A 10,916-nucleotide genomic window follows, 5' to 3' on the forward strand; every position below is an offset into this window, starting at 1 on the left:
GAAAAAGACGACACCGCCATACGAGATTTTCTATATCGTAAAAAATGACGTCGTTCCGGTGAATGTGACTTCACGTTCTAGAGGAACTGATTGACGTTCCATTCACCGTAAGGTTCAAGTTCTGGGTCAAGTCAGACAAAGTTCCGTTAGATATGGAACAAATTCACGTGATCGTATTGATGGATAAAGCATTTCGTATTAACGGATCAAGCACAAGTTTATCCGGCAGTAGTTATCGGTCAGTAAGTTGGACAGTTGCAGGATAAAAATATTTATCTACATGTTTACTACATTATACCATTCACCATTTCAGATTATCAGTCATGCTATACGGAAGTGGATACCATGCACAATGCGATGACGGACACCAAATTTTATTTTAATAATCCTTCCTTTACTTGTGGACACAAATGCACGGCCTCCAATTGTGTTGGATACCTTAGGGGTAACATGGGTTGCAGAATATTAACATATAGGGAGGATGCTGTCTACACAAACTATAAGAAATTCACAAAAGGTCAGTTATCGTTTTGCTAAAAATGTTTTAAGAATTTCGGATAAATCGAAGATAAACTTATGAAATTATTAAGAAGGTTTTGATATGCATAGGAACTCTTTATATATTGAAATTTTTTATAATAGAAATTTCAATATATAAAGAGTTCATATGCATATCGAAACCTTCTTAATAATTTCATAAGTTTATTATTGTGTACGCCATATATTTCTTATTCTCAAATCAGGCAATTTTGTTTTAGCAAGGAAGTATATTACCGATCGATTTATCCGAAATTCTTAAAACATTTTTAGCATATGTCAATGGTATAAATCAGTTATAAAACATCTGCTGGTTGGTATAGCTGTACGATTCTCAAGGAAAGGTGTGGCTTCGAGTGGATCTACAGTGTAATATTATCCAAGGAATTTGCATATTGCATTGTAAAGGCTCCAGAATTCCCCCACAATTAAGGTCAAATGTACGAAAAAAAACCTAATTGCCATATTCGCAGGGTTATATTTCCGCCATGTTTTTATTTTATAAGTTTGAAATGATAATACGCTTATAGACGAGTTATCAAAGTACGAAATATAAACACTCTACATCAAATGATAAAGGCGCTGCGAGCTCACAAGTTACGGAATTTTTGAAAAACGATCGAATCGTCATACTTACAGGGGTTTATTTCCGCCATTTTGCTATATTTGACCTTGAAATTGGTCATTATATGTACCCGAGAGTATGTTCTTTTACATCCAATATTCAAAACATTTCTATTGTCAATTTCATAAATTCAAATCTTCTGAAGAGGAATGAACGAATCACTATATTCGGCATGGCTATGTTCCGTCATTTTTCAAGTTTTTACTTTGAAATCCTTAAACGTTGTAGACAATATTCCAACGTCTCTCTGTACTAAAAGTCAACACCCTACATTAAAGGGTACTGCGCATTTGTAGACGGAAGTTCAAACAATACATGAGTGAAAAATTAACACTGCACATACAGGTGAAAAGGTGATGAAAATTTTGTAATAAGGACAAATAAAAATTAAAGTTTCGATTTTGTATGTCCTATATCTCCGATATTTTATTTTTTTGTTCATTTTTTAATAATTATTTTTTAATTATATAGATTATCATATTCCTTCTAATCATGCACATTATTTCTTATCATCATTATCATTTTCACCATGATTTCCATCCGAGCTTTAAAGTTTATCCTCATCAATCATAATAAATCCTCATCAACACACTCAAAAGTAGCCAAAAGTAACTCAGTCATAGCCATTCATCATCACTTTCACCAATAAAACCCTTTCATCATTTGCATTTACTCATAATTTTCACCGTTATTCATCATTTTCATCATTCATCAGCAGTATCGTGGCCACCATCATTAATACTTTAATTGCTCATCATTATACTCATCATCTTTATTATCATCTCATCATCATTATTATTCATCAAAATCATCCTTAATTCACCATCATCATAATAAAGCTGTTGGTATAATTAAAGGCATCACACAACATTCATTCCACTTACAGCACACACGCACTTTCTCGCACATACATGTTATCACACATACAATGTACATGTGTAGTTATAGTGACATATCAAGCACCATCACGCTGATGCTTCTCGGCGGCTTGACCTTGACCTTAAGGTCATGCTTTAAAACTTGGAATGTTAATGAGAACTAAATTCAAAATATGTACATGTACAATTTAAAAAAAATGTACATGTACATATTTTGTAAAATCAAGTTGTTGTACTGTGCTTGTACAATTTTCAAAAACTGTACATGTACATTTTTTGCAATATTCAGTAGTTGTTTCGTACATGTGCATTTTTCAAAAAATGTACATGTACACAAAACAGTTACTTTGATACTATTATGTGACGGCCGCTAGCGGCCATCGTAGTATGTAACTGAATCCTGTATGTATTGTGTAACGTGTGTGTTTGCCATTAATAAGCAGATAGTGAAATGTTGACGAATTATCATTTCGTTAGTTGCGTATGTGTATATGTTTAACGCGTGAAAGTTGTAGTGTTTCTTTTTGTTAGTAATTTCTGTAAACTTTTTACTATCGGAGTAAATAATAATAATGAGTAATAACCTTTAATAGGCTGCTTTTGTGTTGAGTAGTCATTTCAAGTTTAACGTATGGAGCAGTTGATGAATATTTACTGTAAGAAACTCTATAATTGGCAGAGTAATATTCACAGGATATTGTCACTGTGACTCCATTTTTCCAGCAGTGAGTTAAACTTGATATCCCCCAGTTTGACGACTTAATTAGAGTTAACGGCCTTGTTACAGTCGAGGTTAGGACAACCCACCATCCCACCTGCGACCTAATTTCTCTTATACAAACCATTTATAACATGACAGTGGGTGCAGCTAATTTGCATATATTACTTACATGTACATGTCTTATTCAATGTTTATCATACGTTTTCCAAAGGGAGGTAACTCGTGCATAAAACGTCACACTAGTAATATGGGGTCTACACGTCTGATGACCTTAAATCTGTAAAGTTATCATTCTGATAGCATTGCTTTTAGGAGATATCACGAAACACCATCACCAATAATCGGAACACTTTGGTGTCGTGTCTGGTTGTTTTTCTCACGCTCCTCCATATGTCAGTAACCACGACTTGTGACATTTTTTGTTTTTTGACAATTACACTCAGATCAGGTATTAGCATCTTTAGAAATACAGGAATCATTATTTTTTTTTTCTATTCCATGCATTTTTATTGCTCAGTTCCTAAAATAAATTTGTTTTTATATATACATGCATGACGTAAAACCTATCAGCAGATGGACAAAAAAAAGTAAAATAAAAAAAAATAATCAATCAACAATGGCGTTTTTAAGCATGTATCTGAAGAAATCCCACCATATGCATAAAGTTATGTGATGTTTTTGATTGTCTTTATTATTATTTACTTGAAAAGAGGAACATTAGTACAATCGATGTTTAATGGAATTGTCACATTTAGGTTATAACTGCGATTATAACTAGTACGGAGTCTTTAAATATTATACCGATGTGAACATTTATTATTTTGTACGCTATGTGAGATCGTGTCTGGTTGTTTTTCTCACGCTCCTCCATATGTCAGTAACCACGACTTGTACATTTTTTGGTTTTTGACAATTACACTCAGATCAGGTATTAGCATCTTTAAAATACAGGAATCATTTTTTTTTTCTATTATTATCAGTTCCTAAAATAAATTTGTTTTTAATATATACATGCATGACGTAAACCTATCAGCAGATGGACAAAAAAAGTAAAATAAAAAAATAATCAATCAACAATGGCGTTTTTGTATCTGAAGAAATACCATATGCATAAAGTTATGTGATGTTTTTTGATTGTCTTTATTATTATTTACTTGAAAAGAGGAACATTAGTACAATCGATGTTTAATGGAATTGTCACATTTAGGTTATAACTGCGATTATAACTAGTACGGAGTCTTTTAAATTATTATACCGATGTGAACATTTTATTATTTTGTACGGCATCATTGGCTGGCCTTTCATGTGATATTAGATTTAATTAATAAACCGTTATCTTATGGCATGCTTCAGTGATAAAGCACTATAAAAAGAACAATTTTGCTTCACTATACAATAAGACACAACACGAATATACCGCAGTCTCCCAAAATACACCCGTACTTTATACACGCAACACACCGCATAAATAGGGAGGCCGTCCTTACATGACCTTGGCTGTTAATAGGACCTTAATTAATCAAACAAATAAACAAATCTTATATAAAATGTTATCATTTTCATAAAAAGGTAATTTTGTGATTGTATTTATTGGGAGCATGCAATTTTATGCAGAAACACATACTTTAAAGATGCTCCACCGCCGACAGAGCATAAATGATATTCATTATTTGAACTATAATTGGTGTTTTTATCGTGTATATATATATGTCTAATTAACACAACAAATAATATAAAATATTTTATTTTGCCTTTGATGCATGCGCAATCAGTACTTCATTCAATATAGGATATAGTGACACGGATTTTTTTCGGGATGCAATTAATTAGTTTTCATATTTTTAACTTGAAGTAAAATTAGAAGCTCAAACTTTTCAATGTTGGTAATGGTGTAAAGTAAGTAACTTTTGTAACTGAAGAAAAGTACTAAATCGTCTGCTCCTGTTTTTGATATTGAAAAAATACCATTTGTCGACGGTGGAGCATCTTTAATAATAAATGCATAATTATTTATTGATTCAACTGGAAATTACTCCACAGATTTGACGTCCATTATAATCTCAGAAACAAAAATTACAAAAAAGAGAGCAAATTATGTCTGAACATACATTTAGCGCAGATACTATATGGTCGAATGCATGTTTTTGATGTGATATTTCAAATTCTGCGGCAAAAGTTTATTGTACATTGCATATATATATATATATATAAATATATAAACTAATATTCTCTATCACATAGTACCAAAACACGGAAGTACAGGTCAAAACTATAGCTGATATTGGTTCAGGCATTACTAGCATTTCATAATACAGTAAACGATACAGCACATCAACATTTTACCATGGAGAAGATTCGTATACTCAACAGAAACTGTAGGTAAATCTGATTTTTTTTTCATATTAAAAAGAAAATGAACATTTCTGCTTATTTTATGTTAACACTACTTATGTTACATCTGTAGGTGACGCCATGTTGCACTTGTAACTGCACCACCACTCACTTAAATATCAAAGCGACATCGGTTTATGTCTTCTAAAAATGTTGTATAATAGTACATTTACATACATGTATTATAGAATTGAACGCGATAAGTCGTTGATCTATCGAATTGCACTAACACTTCGAATAAACGCTATTACATGACAGTGGTATTGATCTATACACTTCACATTTTTACAAATATTCCCTATGGTGAAACGGGATTAAAATGATTAATAGATTGAAAACCTCATTTCTTAATGTATTTGTTATAGAGTAAGCGCTTAAAGGGAGAACACTCCGAAATGACTAATCAAATATTTGGGTCTAGTCCGGTTGCGGTTATAAAATCGATAAAGTAAGGCTTATGGAGAGTTGTATATTGGCATACATGTTTTTAAAATAATATAAATATTAATACATGGATCACGAACAGGAATTCAAAATGTTTCATTATTTGTATAGCAATTTAAAAGTAAAGAACTGTGTGTGCTTCAGGCCCATTTTGGGCCTTTTTGGCACCCTAAACCATTATTTTATGTTAACAAGTTTTAAGTTGCAATGGTTGTGCGTAAAATATTGAGTATATCACTGATAAGTTTCTGTAATTATTTATAGTTCTAGTTCTAACAATTTAGAATTTGGTCATTTTTGGCCGCTTATTTTTATATTTTTCTGTATGAAACAATTGAATACACTCTTGCTAAAACTTTGATATCTATACAGAGAATATGTACGTACTTACATCACACATTTATGGAAGATATATAAAATTTGCTTGAGGATGCGCTATACGATTTTTAGATACAAAACCAAACAAAAAACGGTTAAATATTGACAAAATTTCCACATGTACGTGATTTATATTGCATATCCGTAAGTTTAAAGAAATAAAAAACGTTTTTTCTTAATTAAATTTATTTTTTGTGTTTTAAGAGGGGGGGAGGGGGGGGGGGGGGGGAGGGGGGGGGGGGGGGATTTGTCGTTTAATGGGGGGGGGGGGGGGGGGGGGACAGATATCTATGTTGGCGTGACTATATGTTTTTACTGTTACTTTCCGGGGGACAAAAAAGTATGAAGTCGGCTCTACACCCGTCATTTATGGATATACCTTTAAATGAAATCGTTTATTTATTAATATGATAGGAAAAGGTATTAATAGATATAAAACTTCTATTAAAAAAGGTTGACAGTCGCATAGTGCGGAATTAGTCCGCACTAAACAGAGTCATTAACGAAAACAGTTTGATTCAGTTGGATTCACCGAGTGAGACCCATTGACATGTAAGTCTGTTGACATGTAGCAATGAACAGAGTCAGTACGACATTAACGAATATACGAATCTGACCATTAACTAACAGTCGCACTACACAGAGTCGTCCGACCATTAACGAACCTGTTTGACAGTCGCACTACACAGAGTCATCCCGACCATTAACGAACCTGTTGACAGTCACTACACGCACTACACATATACAGCGCACTACACATCCGACCATTAACGACCCGTTGACAGTCCGCACTACACAGAGTCATCCGACATTAACGAACCTGTTGACAGTTGCACTACACAAGTCATCCGACCATTAACGAACCTGTTGACAGTTGCACTACACAGAGTCATCCGACCATTAACGTACCCTGTTGACCAGTTGCACTAGCACAGAGTCTTCCGACCAGAAAAGTCGAAAATTGCACTGACACGAGAGTCGACATTCATCGACCATTAACGAAGCTGTTGACAGTCGCACTACACACAGGTCATCCGACCATTAACGAACCTGTTGAAAGTCGCACTACACAGAGTCATCCGACCATTAACGAACCTGTTGACAGTCGCACTACACAGAGTCATCGACCATTAACGTAACCTGTTGACAGTTGCACTACACAGAGTCATCCGACCATTAACAAACCTGTTGACAGTCGCACTACACAGCGTCATCCACCATTAACGAACCTATTGACAGTCGCACTACACAGATTCATCCGACCATGAACAAATATGTTGACAGTCGCACTACACAGGTCATCCGACCATTAACGAACCTGTTGACAGTCGCACTACACAGGTCATCCGACCATTAACGAACCTGTTGACAGTCGCACTACACAGCGTCATCCGACTATTAACGAACCTGTTGACAGTCGCACTACACAGATTTGTCCGAACTTTGAACGAAACATCCTGTCATCCGATACATGAACGATCCCTCCTATTTGACAGTCGCACTACACAGGTCATTCCGAGCATTAACGAACCAGTTGACAGTCGCACTACACAGAGTCATCCGAGACCATTAACAAACCTGTTGAAAGTCGCACTTCACAGCGTAGTCATCCCGACCATTAACGAAACTGTTACAGTTGCTCTAACCCGTCGCATCCGAATCGCATTAACGACCACCGTTGACAGTCGCACTACACAGAGTCATCCGAACCATTAACGAACCTGTTGACAGTTTGCTCTACCTCAGGTTCATACCGACCATAAACAAACCTGTTGACAGTTGCACTACACAGAGTCATTCCGACCATTAACGAACCTGTTGACAGTTGCACTACAAGGTCATCCGACCATTTAACAAACCTGTTGACAGTCGCACTACACAAGCGTCATCCGACCATTAACGAACTATGTCCTGTTTCCGGAGTGGACCGCAAACAACAACCCCAGTTGACAGTCCCCCGCATATACACGGTATTTTTCATGTGAGATTTCAAACCATTAAATGTTCCAATTACTATATCGCACTACACAGATTCTCCGACCATTAATAAAGTGTTGATCTTTAGCACTACAACGTTGTCGTCCGTAATTTAACAAACCTTTACATTAGCACATTAAAAGTGTGTATGTGTACTAATATAACATGTACCCAAGGTAAACAGTCGCAGGTAGCTTGACCTTTCCGTTCGCGAGAAGAATGGTTTTATGGAACATATTACATCCGACCATACAGAACTCTGTTGACAGTTTCACAACAAAAACATCCGACTCACAAAAACAAATAGAGTCGCACTACACAGAGAGTCATCCGAACCATTAACGAATCCAAATTAGTCGCTCTGTCTGGTCAATACCAATAAGGCTAACCCTGTTGACATTCGCGACTAACAGTTGACAGTAACCAACCGTACACTACACAGAGTCATCCGACCATTAACGAACCTGTTGACAGTCGCACTACACAGAGTCATCCGACCATTAACGAACCTGTTGACAGTCGCACTACACAGAGTCATCCGACCATTAACGAACCTGTTGACAGTCGCACTACACAGAGTCATCCGACCATTAACGAACCTGTTGACAGTCGCACTACACAGAGTCATCCGACCATTAACGAAGCTGTTGACAGTCGCACTACACATAGTCATCCGACCATTAACGAACCTGTTGACAGTCGCACTACACAGAGTCATCCGACCATTAACGAACCTGTTGACAGTCGCACTACACAGAGTCATCCGACCATTAACGAACCTGTTGACAGTCGCACTACACAGAGTCATCCGACCATTAACGAACCTGTTGACAGTCGCACTACACAGAGTCATCCGACCATTAACGAAGCTGTTGACAGTCGCACTACACAGAGTCATCCGACCATTAACGAAGCTGTTGACAGTCGCACTACACAGAGTCATCCGACCATTAACGAAGCTGTTGACAGTTGCACTACACAGAGTCATCCGACCATTAACGAACCTGTTGACAGTCGCACTACACAGAGTCATCCGACCATTAACGAACCTGTTGACAGTCGCACTACACAGAGTCATCCGACCATTAACGAAGCTGTTGACAGTCGCACTACACAGAGTCATCCGACCATTAACGAAGCTGTTGACAGTCGCACTACACAGAGTCATCCGACCATTAACGAACCTGTTGACAGTCGCACTACACAGAGTCATCCGACCATTAACGAACCTGTTGACAGTCGCACTACACAGAGTCATCCGACCATTAACGAACCTGTTGACAGTCGCACTACACAGAGTCATCCGACCATTAACGAACCTGTTGACAGTCGCACTACACAGAGTCATCCGACCATTAACGAACCTGTTGACAGTCGCACTACACAGAGTCATCCGACCATTAACGAACCTGTTGACAGTCGCACTACACAGTCATCCGACCATTAATGAACCTGTTGACATCAATCATCATAGATCAATCTAAACCACCACGAAGTCATCTTACCACAAACGAACTTGTTAACAGTCATCATTCACACAGAGCACGTAATCAATAAATAATTAACCACTGATAAGTTGTTTTCTATATTTTTAAGATTTATTACGGACAGACATCATAACGTTACCCCATTCAGCGAGTCTGACCCAGACGCCACAGGACCTGTCAACTTTGCCGCCAGACTCGGTTCACCAGCCACTGTTATCTAGTCTGATGCCAACGCCATCTGTAGCACAGCATCATACTCACGCGCAGACGTCAGATTACATGATGATGACGTCGACTCGTGTAGCGATAGATCACTCTGATGTTCTATCGTCTCTTTACTTTTTTATGACGTCAACACCTGCAGCGTTGCCAAGTACATCTGTAATAGAATCCACGACCGTCCAAGCCTTTAAAGGTATGCGTGTTTCCTGAAATAAGCACCAAATCATTGATTATGACATGTTTAGATATATATATATTATATATTTTTACAAATATTTTTAAAATATATGTAAATAGCCGCCGGCATAGCATTTATATAGTTGGATTATGTATGGTACGTGTTGTTAGACAACTTTATGTTTAAAAAAAACGTTGTATTACGTTGTAAGAGATATACATGTATTCTTGGTGGCAGATAAATTGAACGGTGTCCTAATGTTGTTATTATGAATTAAATCAAAATTATAATTATCATTATTGTACGTCTACTGTGTTGACTGATGTATAGCCCCCAAACAATCTACTAAGTATGGGTTATGTATCGGCAATATCATTAAATTTGCAACTACATGTAGTGTGGGTTATCTATTGACAATATCATTAAATTCGCATACTGTAAACCAAACCCGCGTTTCAATTTACGAAATAGCAACCTTGACTTAATATTGCTATGCTGTTCTAACATAGTTGGGGTTTCCATTGCAATTTGTTAGGAATATAGTATTTCACCTGTAAATAATTAACGTACCATTGTATTACAATCTAGTTTTAGAAGCGGCGTTGGAAACACTCTCTAACAGGATTGACCAGACGGACTCACCAAACCAAACTCAGCTGGAGGTGTATAGTGAAGAACTGTATCAACACATCGCGGATAACTCGGACGTCATGTGCTCAAATCTGGTAAGGAATTCCACATAAAACTAAATAATGGGAACATGCATGTAGATATATGGTCATGTGCGCTAAATTGGTCAGGGACCTGTTTTCGTCATGTTTACAATTTTGCTTATATCTTATGAACTATCGCGTGATTTCATAAAGAGTGTCGTCTGCCAAAGCAGATTTTTGATCAAGGAAGATTGGTCTTGTTTAAAAGGGAGTGTGTGTTATAACCAAGCGATTTTATAAAAACGATGTTGCAATTTTCTTAAGTCCATTTTAAATGAAATTTTAAAACAATACCATCAGCGTTTGACTGTCCATGTTCACTGATCAGCAGTATGTCAACAAAGTACCGGAAGTCACGTGTCTGA

At 36.6% G+C, this 10,916-nt stretch overlaps 1 long non-coding RNA gene across 1 annotated transcript; it reads left to right on the forward strand.

Annotated features, from left to right (window-relative positions):
• Positions 1 to 318: 318 nt before the first annotated feature.
• Positions 319 to 10,588, forward strand: LOC138307251 (uncharacterized). The gene is made up of 3 exons (XR_011205955.1): positions 319 to 517; positions 9,548 to 9,853; positions 10,427 to 10,588. It is a non-coding gene; the product is annotated as an uncharacterized lncRNA (long non-coding RNA).
• The last annotated feature ends 328 nt before the right edge of the window (positions 10,589 to 10,916 follow it).

Source organism: Argopecten irradians, chromosome 14 (genome assembly GCF_041381155.1).
Source record: "Argopecten irradians isolate NY chromosome 14, Ai_NY, whole genome shotgun sequence".
Lineage (NCBI taxonomy): Eukaryota > Metazoa > Mollusca > Bivalvia > Pectinida > Pectinidae > Argopecten > Argopecten irradians.